A 15,257-nucleotide genomic window follows, 5' to 3' on the forward strand; every position below is an offset into this window, starting at 1 on the left:
GTCTCCAGCCTCCCGCCGCTGGTCCCGGCCGTGGGACAGGCTGGGTTCCGATCCTGCTTCCCCGAGGGGGCCGATCGCCCGCGGACCGCGCGCGCCAGGGTCGTCGGGCCCCAACCTGCAAGCGCGCCCCTCCTCGCCCGCGGTGCCGCCCTCCCCGGAGAGGACGCCCCGGGGCTTTTCAGGAAAGTCGCGATTCGCTCTGGTGGCAGCGATCTCAAAGTTGAGATTTCCAGAGTCGTCAGCCGGGGATTCAGAAACAAAAACAACACGAACAAAAAATCCCGACGAGTTTCTGGACGCTGGTCCCAGAAATTCGGCGTCCAGGGGCCACGGCATCTGCGTTTTTGCCCCTGCCCCCGGGGTTCCACGCAGGATCCAGGACCGCCCTGGGCGGATGCCTGTGTGGACACCCGGGGGCCTAGGGAGCCCCCAAGAGGTGAAAATGCGGGACTCAGCGCGCGCGCAGGGAGCCGTGGCCATGGCTAGACCCCTCCCCACGGGGTAAGGTGGGCCCGTGTGAGCTCTGGGGGTGGCCTGGACCCCGTCCCCTGCCGGCGCAGGATGGATGCTTCGGGGAACCTGTGGCAGAGGTGGACGTCGCCTCTCCTCTCTGCTCTTCAGATCAGTATGGATCTGGACAGTGGGGTCGGTGTGGTGCCCGCAGATCCCGGTCAGGGCCAGGGAGAGGAGGTGTGGGGGGAACGAGCGTGTTCTGGAAGGGCCATGCATTCCAGGGATCAGGCCAGTTGGACTTAAGTAGTTTTCTAGTCGCTTTTGTGTTTCCAGATAGTGAGGGGGATGTCGTTGTCTGTTGGACTGTGCTTTGGTGGTTGGGAAATCCACAGTTTCTGGAAGCCACAGGGCCTTCCCATCTCAGCCATCAGGTTTGACTCTCCAACTTGTCTTCTCAAGGGAAATAAATCCTTTCCTTGGGCCAGTGACGTGGTGGTGGTTGAGGGGCTGCCTGGAACACTGGTTGGCCCTGAATTTCCCCTGGGGCCCTTTTAAGGAAACATACGGTTTGCATTGGTGTGTGTTGACTGCCCTATTTCCCTTCCTACCCCGACCCCCAGTCTTGGCAGGGGGACTTTTATTTTTTTTATTTCTTTGTGAGGAAGATCAGTCCTGAGCTAACATCTGCCAATCTTCCTCTTTTTGCTGAGGAAGATTGGCCCTGGGCTAACATTCGTGCCCATCGTTCTCCACTTTATATGGGACGCTGCTGCAGCATGGCTTGACAAGCGGTGCGTAGGTGCGAGGCCGGGATGCGAACCTGTGAACCCCAGGCCACTGCAGCGGAGCACGCTCACCTAACCGCTTGTGCTGGCCGGCTGGCCCCAGCAGGGTGACTTTTAAAATAGAACTACTTTGGATGCTGTGTGAAGAGAGGCATGAGCTGTTATCTGGGACTCCACTATTGTTTGGTGTTATTGTAACTGGATCAGAAGCCAGAGAGCAGGTGACTTGCCCTACCTGGCATAGAAGAACAATCATGTTGCCCTTGGCTTTCCTCTCAGCCTTGCTCTGGGAGCTGAAGGTGCACCAAACTCTCTAAGAAACATTTGTTGTAGATCTACTATGGGAGAGGCCAGTCTTCCTTCCCTCTTTCCTGTTACTTTAAGGCATTAATAATAGATGCTTTTATTCACATTTGAAAAAGTATCCTTGTAATGTTTTTGTGGATTAAGTGACTCGCTGATTGCTCTGAGGCAGAGGATCAATTTCTTAAGTCTCTAAAATACTAGATTGAAGTGATTCTCTGTCTTTGAAGTCAACTTCCCTTTGTGCCTTCACTCCCTTTTATGAGCCGGCTGTGGGGAAATAAAATGCTCCCCTTTAAAGGGCACAGACGAAATGGCTCCCAGTCCTGAGGGGTGTACGCTGTGGGTGGAAAGGGGAAACACACACAGGTGGAAAAGCCAGTGCTCACTAATGCGTGGGAGGGGCTTGAGAGGAGTGGAAAGGAGGGAACTGTGAGCCTGGGGCCAGGTTAGGGGAGTTGAATAGAAAAGCAGAGGCCTGAGTACCTGTGGCAGAAGGGAGCTGTGGACGTGGTGGGCAGCGTTCCAGACGAGCGGAAGGGTCTTAGCAAAGCTTCAGAGGTGGCACAGACAAGCCCGGGGTTGACAACAGTGAGAGGGGAAGCGCTGAGAGGGAAGGAGCCGGAAGTCATTTCCAGCCTGAGTTAATTTTCGAGGAGATCAACATGTATGTGCTCTGTTGCTGTTAGCCATTCCTGCTGGTCGGAGGCCTGTATCACGCTGCTCTGGGAATGGGCTGGTACCCTGCAGGGACTTAAAATTCTCCCCCCAAAAATCAATCAATCCAAGCTACAGTGACAGTGGGGAAAAGGGGATCCATAGGAGAAAGTCCTAGTGTGTTGGCACGCGACTTGTCCTCTTTCATTTTCACTTTTACTGCAGTAAAAATAGCCCAGTGGGCGGGGTGGTCCATCCATCAGGCAGATAGACCTCCCAACTCTGCCTTTCTTTGGTACAGATGTGTGTGACTTTGGTGCCCGTTTGGCTGCCTGTGGCGTGTTCTGAACTTGGTTGGTGTTCACTTATATTGAAATTGTTATTTGAGCTCAAAGCAGGACTTTCCTGGGTCCCCACAATTTCATCTTGTTGGAAGGTGAGTTGGCACCCTGGGCAGCCGTGATAACACTTCCGTGACTAATGAAGTTGCCCCTGGGCTGCGCACTGTTTCAGGGAAGAAGTGTGTGTAATTTCATAGGGTTTAAGGCATGGACAGAACAAGGGCAGTATGGAGGATGTCTGTGTCGTCGTTCTCTGCTTGGCCTGTACTGGGTGGGAGGTTAATTCACCATCCTAAAAGCCGGAGGCACTTTTTTTTTCATCAGTGTTAACTTCAGAGAAAATAATGATGGAGAATTTAAGCTACATAGCTCCTGGAGCTTTAGAGTGGACAGTGTTCCTGGGGTAAATTGACTTGCCTTAACCTTGAATCCAAGGACGTTATTCATAGATGATGCCTTGATATTTTTAAAAGTTATATGACAGTTTGGAGGATCAAGAAGATCAGGCACAATCTCACTATGTGAACGAAACAGCTAGCCTTAGTTTTTCTTGTTGGGTGTCTTGATCTTTTCTCATGGTGCCTGTTTTTGTATGAAGTTGTAATCAGGGTCCATGCAATTTCGTCTCCTGATGCAGTCCTATTAATGTTCTCATTGCCCCGTTTCATCAAGAAACCATCATTCATGTGGAAACTGGGGATGTGGTTTCACCAGGAATCCAGAGTGAAATTACCCTCTCTGATTCTGGGGGAGCAGCCCAGCTCCCCAGTGGAAGCATTTTCCATTCCACAAATCACTGTAATTTGTAGTTACACCACACTTGAACCTGGCTTTCAGATTGTGGTAACTTTACCTTTGACTTGTGGAACACATCGCTCTGCAGAAACAGACTGAATTCAGAAGATGCAATTTGAAAACGTTTCTTTGACATATTTTTCTGTGAGCTTCCACATTTTTACTGAGATATACTGAATTTGAGTTTGTTTTGGGGTCAAATAGCCTAAGAACTATAGTGCAGTTTCTAACTTCCTTTCCTGAAGGGGCCTGAAGATCCCCCTTTTCCCTTGTGTCTAAATTCTGCCTCCTTATTAATCTAGAGTTTAAGAAGCACCATTTGCCTTGGATGTTTTCTGGAGCCATAGGCAAGTTAAATTCTATTAGGACAAAAACAGCATTGCAGAATCTTTGTATTTTAAAGCTTGCTAGCCAATGGCCCTCAGTGTAAGGATTTTGAGCAATATTCCATTTAATAAATGTACAAGTTGCATAGTTCCTTAGGGTTTATTGAAATCAGGTTTCACTATGCTCACATTATTGGAAAGAACATTTTTCTCCGGAGACCCTAAAAGACCAGATCTTTTTGGCCTTCCTAGCTGGTTCTCCACCTGTGTACCAACTAGGCTGTTTTCTCAGGAGACTTGGCAGTTTGCATGTATGCCCCTCTTTTGCTGAAGGAATGCCTTTTTTCCCGGGGTCATTTCTGTGATATGTTCTCAGAGACGCTGCCCCGGGTTTCTTTTCTGGAGCTGGAGGGTGGGTGCGGGGAGTGGAATTGAATAATCTTCCTTTTTCTTCCCGAGAGAATTGATCTTAGAGGATTAAGTTGGTGGTTGAAAAGCTGCTTTATCTTCTCTCTCAAGGCCCTGCCTGTTGTGCGTCGATCTGATGCTGAAATCAAGAAAACTTCTACGTGCAGCATGAGGGTGTATTTTTAGAAGACTTTATCACCCACGTGTGGTTGAAACCGCTCTGTGAGAGTTCGGAAATCTGCATCTGAAGGGAGGGGAGGTTTGTGGCCGGCATCATTGCTTTCAGCTGGGAGGAGTTGGGAGTGTCCTTAAACTTTAAGGCCTGACCATTATGCTTAAATTTTGAGATCTCTTTCCCTTTCTCTCTCTTTTTTTATTTCCCCGATTAGAAATATTAGAAACCCTCATCATCCTCCCCGCTTCTACTTAATCTTTGGTATTTAAGCAAAATACACTTAAAAAGTGTATTTTTTTAAGAAAGTATTTTTTTTTTTTTGTGAGGAAGATTAGCTCTGGGCTGACATCCGTGCCCATCTTTCTCTGCTTTATATGGGACGCCGCCACAGCATGGCTTGATAAGCGGTGTGTTGGTCCGTGCCTGGGATCCGAACCTGGGAACCCTGGGCCGCCAAAGCGGAGCATGCGCACTTAACCACTGTGCCACCAGGCCAGCCCCAGAATACACTTTTTAAAAATTTTGGTTTTTTAAAATTGAACTTGAATGCCTTTGGGTGAGGCCAGCCTGTTCCAGTTCACCCTATAGTTTAATTTTAGATTTGCAGGAAAGTTGCAAAGTTGGTACAGGGGGTCCCGTAAACCCCTCACCCAGTTTCCCCCACTGTTAACATCTTATATCGTCACCACAGAACATTTGGGAAACTGAGAAACTGACATTGGTACCTCGCTATTAAGCAAATCCAGACTTGATTTGGAGCACATCAGCTTTCCCACTGATGTCTTTTTCTGTTCCGCGGTCCCATCCTGGGGACCACACTGCATTTCGTCGCCCTGTCCCCAGTCTCCTCTGGTCTGTTACAGTCTCTCAGTCTCTCCTTGTTTTTCATGACTGTTTTTGAGGAATACCTGTCAGGGATTTTGTCTGATGTGTTTCTCATGATCACACAGGGGTTATGGTTTTGGGGAAGAAGGCCACAGAGGTGAAGTGCCCTTCTTGTCACATCCCATCAGGGAGTACGTGACATCGCTAATGACGTCATCCTTCTCCGCTAGATTAAGGTCGTGTTTGCCAGGTTTCTCCGTTGTAGGATTTTTTTTTTTTCCCCTCTTTTCATCGACTATTCTTTTTTTTTTTTATAATTTTATTTATTTTTTTCCCCCAAAGTCTCAGTAGATAGTTGTATGTTATAGCTGCACAGCCTTCTAGTTGCTGTATGTGGGACGCCGCCTCAGCATGGCCGGAGAAGCGGTGTGTCGGTGCGCGCCCGGGATCCAACCCGGGCCGCCAGCAGCGGAGCGCACACACTTAACCCCTAAGCCACGGGGCCGGCCCTCATCGACTATTCTTTAAAAGCAATAAATCCAGCCCATAGCCAGGAGAGGGAGGCTGGAGATTAAACTCCACCAGCCGGAGGTGAGAGAATCTGTGTGTATCATTTGGACTTCTTCTGTAAGGAAGATTTATCTTTTCCTTATTTAAAAAATACACACTTCTAAAGAGCTCGTGCTGTGGAGCTCCCCATTGTCTATGGGATACACACGCAATATGTATCAGCTCTGCAAGGGGGTGCTCTGTGCGTGGCTTTCCCAAAGCCCCATGGGGAATCCAGAGAGATGTGGAACACAGCCTTTCCCCTGGAGGGGTGTCGTGTGGTCCAGTTAGGGAAAGGAGTCTAACTTGCAGACAGGAAGCAATCAGGATGCACGAGGAAGGCATATGTCATCGAGGGCTGGATGGTGTGGGACGGTCAGGGGACGTGGGACAGGCTTTGAAAGAATGCCATGGGTAATGTTTACCACCCTCTCCTCACCTTATCCGTTAATCTTGCTAAAGGCGAGACTGGGGTTTTCTGTAATTTTCAAAGACATGACCGTTATAATACGTGCAGTCATCTGGAATTTAGCCAGAATTGAGGAAATAAACAAATACAAGACTCCCAAGTAATGCAGATCTTTATCATCCAGCCAGGTGCCCAAGCTTGTTATCTTACCCATAGGAGGCACCCAAGGAAACTAGTAACTCTTCCTTCACACCGAGTTCTTACACCCTGGGTTCTGGTTTCCCCGTCCTCAGAACCTGTGAGGCAGCAGATGGAGGGAGCGATGGGGGCTGCCGGCAGCCCCAGGTCGGACCGTGGGCAGCCTGGGACAGCACAGAACCACAAGAAGCCGACACAAGCATTTTCTTGTTTATTTATGTTTTAGACTTAAGAAGGCAGTGAGAAATAGGGGATCGATTTTAGAAAATGGTTAAGATACTTTTTGGGAGAGATGTTGAAAGAGACCGTCGCTCAGAGTGAAGCAGCACACTGGCGTTTTCCCTGTGTGTAGATGTGGTCTGGGGAGAGGACCTCCCTGGCTGCCGGCCACGGGCCTTTCCTGTGTGTTTACCGTCCTGGGGAGTTGTTGAGTGGCTTTGCTATGGTTGGTTTCTCCTGGTATTCTAGGCTTTGAGGCTTATTTTTGGAGTCTGAACTCTCGTTCTTGGCAGGAGTTGAAACTTTTGGGGGGTTTTAAAGTCGCTCTTGGGCTGCTGGTTAATTAAACAGAAACCTTTTGTAGGGTCCTTCCCCCAAGGTCCAGCCTGGTACCCGCCTCGCCCGGGCCGGGCCCTTGGTGGTGTGAAGGCTCCCGTAACCCGACCCCACCCTCCTGGTCAACCATTGTTTGCCTGCCCACAGGACACAGGTGTGCCTGCTTCTGTGTGCTCGGCCACGCTGTCCCCTACCTCCTGTTCTGACATTGCTCATGTACCCTAGATCCTCCACTTGCTTTGGAATCTGGACTCAGTTTCCCCTTTGTGTCTGCTCCCACATCTCCCCATATTGGTTAACTTTGCCTCCCTTAAATGGGTTCCTTAAGGCCAGTGAGGGAGGGTCCATGTGTCCCCAAACCCTCGTCCACTGTCAGCTTTAAGAACCTCCCTCATGAAAAGCGGATCATAGCACAAAATGGGAAGACAAGAACTTGATGTTGGTGAAATAGGATGTTATTTGTATGAATTCGGGGATGATATAGTGGGAGTTGTAGAATGTTCAATGCTCGTCTTCTCATCAAACAAGTAATCAGAAGCTTTAATCACTCTGCAAACACTCAGGGAGGGCTGAGGGCCAGGTGCTAGGCAAGGATGTGAGACAGAGTTCATGGGACAAAGGGCAGTGATGACGTCATTTCACCCAGAGGCAGGAGGACATGGGAGGCTACGGGAGGCCAGCCTGGGGAGGGCAGATAGGGGTTTGCAGAGAAGGCTTTTTTTTCCCCACTAAAAAAAAGAGATTTAATTTGTTTTATTTCAAATTAAATTAAAATTTTAATTTATTTAATTATAAGTATGTTATAATTAAATATATTAAATTATAATAAATTATAAAAGTATAAACTTAAGTTATAATTAATAAGTATATTTTATTTAATTTACAAGTTTTCCCCCCACTGTCCAAAAGTAGAGTGTTCCTATGAAACCTTTTGTAAGCTGAAATGGCATAAAGCAAAAAAGCAGTTACTGTTAATTTATAGGAGAAAAAATTTTGGCATTCCCAGACCCAAAAAATAACCTACCAAGTCATTTATAACACATAAAACCTAAAACCACACGAACATATAGTGAAAGTAGGAATGATATGATGAATACACAGCCTATAGAAAGTAGAAATAATGTATGCACAGTGGAGTTTCACTTACCCGAATCGAGAAGACAGGAGCACGCTGGAAGGCTGAGGGGGTGGCAGTGATGATGGTGCTCTAGGCTGAGTCATCGGAGAATGGGGTGTGGGAGGTACAGGAGACTGGAGTGTAGGAGAGAGGAAGAGGGTCCTCTGTGAACATCTCATCAGGGCAGGCAGGTCACTAACATCTACACCTTTTTCTATGTCTCCTGCCTCAATGTCAAAAGTCGGGGTTCGTTGTCTGCTGTGGGTGACGAGGAAGGCTTCAAAGACGACGGTATGCTTGACTGCTTAGCCTCTCTAACAGCTCACTGCAAAACAAACGCTGAATGCTATTTTCGCCTTTTTTCATGAAAGTGAAAATCATCTTCGGATGTCTTTGGGTTATTGAAAACAGGTACTAATGTAGGTCTTTAGTAAAAGAGGAATAGTGTAAAGTGAAATTTCAGATAGCGGTAGAAACCTGTATTTAATTTTCTTAACTTAATTTTTTGATCATGTGATATTGCTATGGCTCAACATACAAAAGACCAGCAATGGTGTAGGAGTGAAAAGTGTTCGTCCACTGCATCTGCCAGCCCACCTCCCTCCCCTGCATACAGGCAGCCGCTGTTGTCAGTTTCTTGTGTACCTTTTTGGAGACATTTTGTGCATATTAAACAAGGAAATATGTATATCCTCCTTCATCGTACACAAATGATGGGCTACTGTTGGGGCTTTTTTCACCCAATGATACATCTCAGAGATAACTGATTTCTGCCCATAAAACTCTGCCTTGTTCTGTTTTTTGTTTTTTTGTGAGGAAGATTAGCCCTGAGCTAACATCCGATGCCAGTTCTCCTCTTTTTTTTTGCTGAGGAAGATTGGCCCTGGGCTAACATCTGTGCCCATCTTCCTCCACTTTATATGGGATGCCACCACAGCATGGCTTGACAAGCTGTGCGTGGGTCTGCGCCCGGGATCTGAACCTGCGAACCCTGAGCCGCTGAAGTGAGGCATGCAAACCTAACCACTGTGCCACCGGGCCACCCCCTTCCTTGTTCTGTTTTGATGGTTGCATACCATTCCCTGGTGTGGACAGGCCGTAACCCATGGCCCAGTTCCCTGCCAGTGGACAATTAGGTGGTTTCTAGCAACATTGCACTGAATACTCCTATGTGCTCATCATTTATCACTTAACTATGCAAGGAGTTATCTCTAATACAGATTCCTAGAGGAGGAATTACTGGGTCAGAGGACTCATGCATGTTAAATTTTGATAGGTACTTCCATTCGGTGAGCCGCAATTTACCTTCCCACCAGCCCTGGGTGACATCTACACCCAGCCCAGCTCCATGTGCCACCAAACGTTTTCTTCTTTGCTAGGGTGAAAATGGCAAATCTAACAATGGGTCAAAAATATCTTGGTATCAGGTCTGGGTTTTTTAAAAACACAAACCTTTTATTTTAGAATAGTTTTAGATTTACAGAAAAGTTGCAAAGTTAGTGCAGAAGTCCCATATACTCCATCCAACTTGCCCCGTTGTTAACATCATCATCAGAGTGTATTTGTCACAACTAGGAAACTGACATTGGTACCTTACTATTAACCAAACTCCAGACTTTATATGAATGTCACTAGTTTTTCCACTGGATTCTGTCCAGGATCCAGTCCAGGATTCTTCATTGTGTTTAGTTGTTACGTCATGTTCTCTGGTCTGTGACGTTTCTTGTTTTCCATGACCTTGGCAGTTACGAGGAGTACTGCCTGGTCCCCTGTAGAAAGTCGCCCAGCCTGGGTTTGTCTGATGTTTTCTCATGATGAGCCTGAGGGTCAAGGGTTTTGGGGAGGAAGACCGCAGAGCCGAAGTGCCCTTTTCTCACTCCATCCTATCAGCAGTTGTGTGATGTCCACACGACTTCTCGCTGACAGTATCAAGCTTGACCGTCCGTCTCTGCGTCCTTTTAACTGCATCTCCCCGCTCTGGAGAGAGGAGCATCTTTTCGTAGGTGAAGACGCCGGGGAGTTGTCTAGGGGTGGGCCACGGTCAGCCTGATGGGTGTGGCGTTGAGGAGTGGGGGACCATGGGAACTGCGTGCAGACCCCCGAGTCCCTGGGGACCTGGTGTGGAAGGGCTGGTGTGGAGCAAGCCCCTGAAGGACGTGGAGGTGCAGGCCGGGCCAAGTCCTTCCAGAGGAGGTGCCGGCAGCGCGGGACAGGACGGGAAACAGGAAGTGGGCTTGGAGGGGTCGTGGTTGAGGGAGGAAGGAGGCCGGTGGGGGGGGTGAATCAGTGGACGAGTAGCCGGGAGCCACAGGGGCTGAGGACCAGGGCTGAGGGAGGAGGGGCACTTCGTTTTTACATTTTTTTTTTTTTTTTTTTTTTGTGAGGAGATCAGCCCTGAGCTAACATCCGCCAATCCTCCTCTTTTTTTGCTGAGGAAGACGGCCCTGGGCTAACATCTGTGCCCATCTTCCTCCACTTTATATGGGACGCCGCCACAGCATGGCTTACCAAGCAGTGCGTCGGTGCGCACCCGGGATCCGAACCAGCGAACCCCGGGCCGCCGCAGCGGAGCGCGCGCACTTAACCGCTTGCGCCACCGGGCTGGCCCCCGTTTTTACATTTTAACGAGGAAAGATTTGAGCCACCTTAGAGATCTCAGGAGAGGGGCTGGCTGAGAGGCGGGATTGGCAGGAGGGGACATGATTGGAGCAGAGTCCCCTAGGAGATGGCAGGCCATGCTGGGATGGCCGCACTCACAGGGTTCAAGTGAAGTTTGAGCCAGACAAGGGCTCCTTCTGAGCCGAGGGTGAGTGGAGAGATGCCTGGGGATGAGGGTGGGAGGCTGAGGGGCTCAGGTCTCTGCTGGGGGCCAGAGGTGTGGGCACTGGGGGCCCCCACTGTGGGAGTGGGGAGAACCCCCTTGAGAATCTGCAGGGCCGGTTGGGATCTGGGCCATCCACCTACGAGGCGGGGTGTATGGGGTGTATCTGTTTCCTGCGGCTGCTGTAACAAATTACCACAAGCTCGGTGGCGAAAATAACAAAAATTTATTCTCTTACAGTTCAGGGGGTCAGAAGTCCAACATGGGTGTCACTGCCTAAAATTAAGGTGTTGGGTTTCTCCTGGAGCCCCAGGGGAGAATCCCTTTCCTTGCCTTTTCCAGCTTCTAGAGGCCGCCTGCCTTTCTGAAGGCTCATGGCCCCTTCCCCCATCTTCAAAGCCAATATCGTAGCATCTTCTGTCTTCTCAGGCTTCCTGCCTCCCTCTTATAAGGACCCTTGTGGTTACATTGGGCCCACCCGGATAATCTCCCCGTCTCCAGGTCCTTAACTTAATCGCAGCTGCAGAGTCCCTTTTGCCATTTAAGGTAACATGTTCACATATTCACAGGTTCTGGGAATTAGGACATGGAGAAGTTTAGGGGGGTATTATTCTGTCTACCACATTGTGGGTAGGGGTAGGAGGGTCAGGCTGTAGGGAATTTAGACAAAGATGTGAATGTCTACCTGTGAAGCCGTGGGGGTAGAGGCCCCAGAATGGGAGCCCGAGGTGTGATGGGGTCTGTGCTTGGGTCCTCTGGCCTCTTGGCAATGAAACCTCTGTGTCACTGTGGACAGGTGACCCCCTCCCTGGGCTTTACTCTGCTTCCCTGTAAGTAATAGAACTAACGCTTTTAGAGTAACCCAGTGTTCTGAGCACATGCACTCGCTTCGTTATCACACAGCCCTCTGACATGTAGGTACTATCAGCCCATTTTCCAGATGAGGAAACCGAGGCACAGAGAAGGAAGCAACTCACCCAAGTTCACACAGCCTAGAACTGGCAGAGTTGGGATTTGAACTGAGGAAGCTTGGGCCCAGAGTTTTCTGCTCTTCAACATTCAACTTGCCTTAACATTCCATCCTCTCAATTTTCTTTTGGCTGTTTCCATTCCCCTCTTCATGCCCCGCCTGCTCATGTTCTTCTGTGTTTTCTCTTTTCTCAGAGTAACCATGGGTATTCAGCAGGCCAGGCCGAGGTCTCGCCGTTCCTACTATGCTCTGAGAGATGGGTGGCGCTCACCCACTCTTGTAAATGACGGGAACACACAGGTGTTGCTGAAAGTCCCACGTGTGACGGTATCTTGGGCACCAGGCAGAGACGTCCCCCCCCGTGACATCTCTGAGCTCAGTGGCTGTGGTCTCGGTTTCCCACCAGCTCAGTTCCTGATTGGGTTCTCTGCAAAGCCCTTTGTGTCTGGTACAGTTGTCCAAGGAGAATTCTCAGTGTTGGGCATTCTCTCTCTGTCTCCCGTCTTCCTTTCCCTTTGGGCCCTGCCGGCCTGCTTGTTGGTCACTTCACTGGAAGAGGATGGGGTGGGAAGGAAGAATGACCCGAGGCTCCTTAAGTCTCTCATCTGCCTTGCCGGTTATAAATGAGACTGAGGATGGAGATACCTGCAGAGGTGTGGACTCTCCCCTTTCCTGTGCACACGTATCAGGAGGAGTTTATGGCATCTCGGGGTACAAGCTAGTTACAGGCTCTGAATTTTCTCGACACCCATGAAAAAAGACAGATGGTCATTTCTGGGGAATGGATGACACACCACGCATCTTGAACAAGTGGCTTTAGAGCCACCCTAAGGACCAGGTAATGAACATGGAGTGACAGATAGTTCTGAGTTTGGGGGGTGGCAGCGAGGAGCCTGCTCCCGAGTCCAGGTTTTGAATGGATGATGTGGTCTCAGGAAGCGCCCCTCTCCTTAACCCTCCTCCACGACCCCGACCAGATCCAGGAGTGTGGGTCTTGGCAAAACCCAGGGGTGCCTTCTGCAGGTGGGAATACGGCAGCATCAGAAACCTGCGTCGAGGAGAACTGAACCGATCTTGGGGTTCGGAGGTTGTGACTTTTTTTTTTTCCTTCTGATTTTATCTTGTTCGTGTTTGCGCGCCTCCACACTTCCCTTTTCAAGCTCTTTCCACCCCTGTTGTTGTCCTTACATAAACATCTTCCTTGAAAAGCTTAGTTTTCTCAAGTTCTAAGCTGAGGCTATCAGGGTAAGACCCTCCGATTATGTCGGCTTCCTAACGTTGATGCCATCTAGGATGGGCCTCAGTGTCCTTTTTATACCTGGGTATTGTTTTCTGCAAACATCTGTTGAAGCATCAGGGTGACCAACCTGTCACAGTTTGCCTGGGACTTTCCTGGTTTAAGCACCCAAAATCCCATATCCAGGGAAACACCTCCGTCCCGGGCAGACTGGACACTGGGTCACTCTATGAAGCACCCAAGATGTTTTGAGCCTAGTTCTAGGTTCTGGGGATGCAGATTTTAATAAGTTTCAATCTTTGCCCTTACAGGGCTTACAGACTGATTAGGCAGACAGAGAAGTCAAGAAAAGTACTCTGTGACAGATACAGGAGAGAAACACGTGTGGGGAACAGCTAACATGTCCTGAGTGCTCATGTGTCCCTCGTTGCTCTGGTGCTTTTCTCAAGGGGATTCGTTTACTCCTCCCAGGAACCTTAAGAAGCTACCACTGTGCCCCTTTACAGATGGGAAAACCGAGGCACCAAAGTCCTGCGGTGGGGCGTGGGGGAGCTGGATGTGACCACAGGTGGTCTGGCTCTGGACGCTGCACCCTTGTTTCTGCACTGTATAGAGAGGTTAGGGGAGGAATTACTTCTCCCTGGGGAAGGCCAGAGAGAGGTTCTTGGAGGAGGTGGCATGCAGGCTGGGGTGTGGTAGGTGAGCGGGCAAAGAGGCAAGGGCATGTTTGGGGACATCTCAGCAGGCCTGCAGACACATAAGAGATTTGCAGTGGTGGTGGGAGATGAAGTGAGAGACCAGCTGGGGAGTGGGGGTCCAGTGCATCCTGGGAACCTTCCATCCCAGGGAACCTAGGACTGTCGGTCACCCTAGTGAGGGGCACGTTGGAGGGGTGTCAGAAAGACCCCAGGGGTCTTGGTTTTAGGTAAACGGGGGCCACTGGGTGGGTTGAACTAAGACTACTGGCGAATGTGGTGGCTGGAGTGGCAGGCCTTGGCTTGTGACATGGAGGATAGAGATTTCCAGTGATGCCTTTTTTTTTCTTTTTATTGAGGTAAAGTTCACCTAACATAAAGTGAACCTTTTAAAGTGTACAATTCAGTGGCATGTAGTACATTCATAGTGTTGTACAACTATCACCTCTATCTAGTTCCAGAATATTTTCATCACCCCAAAAAGAAACCTCGTCCCCATTAACAGTCACTCCCCATTTCCTCACACACCCTCCCCCCAGCCCCCGGCCACCGCTAATTTGCTTTCTGTCTCTGTGGATTTACCTATTCTGGACATTTCGTGTAAATGGAATCATTCAATATGTGGCCTTTTGTGTCTGGCTTCTCTCACTTAGTGTTATGTTTTTGAGGTTCGTTCCAGCGATGTCTTGGAGCCGACTTATCAGTGATAGAGCTGGTTGGCCGGCCATCTCCAGCCATCATCTAAACTCAGACCCTGCCTTTCGAATTTAGGATTCCAGGCAGAACGCTCCAGGCTTGGCTCTGCAAACACCGAATGAACGCCTGTGCGGGTACAGAATGAGTGGGCGCCTGAAATAGCAGCTCCCACGGGAATATTTCAGGGGATTCTAAGGCTGTTGAGGCTGCATTTATTAGGAGCAGATCGGTTGCTGAAATCGAGTTCCCTCGTGCAGTTTATTCCCACGTCCTGAGGTTTCAGGATCAGTTCATTAATATCAGTTGGGGGCGCGAAGATCGCTGGACCCAAGCTGTGGCTTCTTTCCAGGATCTTGAGGGCTTTTTCCTCCTCTTTCAACAGTGATATTAAAGTGGAGGCTAGCTGCTCTGAGACTCGGTTGGCAAGAGAAGCCTTTGCCTTTTCCTCCCAGGAGGCTGCAGCAGGCAGCTGAGGCATTCCAGCGCCATGCTGTCGCTTGAAATATGCAACTTTGGACAAATGTTGCATTTCAGAAATTCTGAGATCTCCCACTTCGTTGTTTGTCTCCCCAAAAACAAGAGGGAAGAGCTTTGTGGGTATCTACCCTTGGTTGATCATTAAGATCCTGGCCCCTGATCCTTATTACAGAAGCAGCTCATTTTGAATTGCAAAGTTCTCAGTGACAAAATTAGTTGGAATCTGTAATAGGCAGGTATTTTTTCCTCGTCTTGGGTGTGTGCTGTGAAAGTCTGCAGTAAATGCGTCTTCTTACGCATGTTAGGAAGGCAAAGAGAAAGAGAGAGGTGACTCCTCGCGAGGCGTTCAAATGTGTTACTTCCGCTGAGAATTTCTTTTCCTTTCACGTTTTATTTGGGGGCGAGGTGTGCAAAACGAGACTGCTGACTGTGTCTGGATCTCCCAGCCAGGGAGGTGTTTTGGTG

This window comes from Diceros bicornis, chromosome 26 (assembly GCF_020826845.1).
Source record: "Diceros bicornis minor isolate mBicDic1 chromosome 26, mDicBic1.mat.cur, whole genome shotgun sequence".
NCBI classification, from domain to species: Eukaryota; Metazoa; Chordata; class Mammalia; order Perissodactyla; family Rhinocerotidae; genus Diceros; species Diceros bicornis.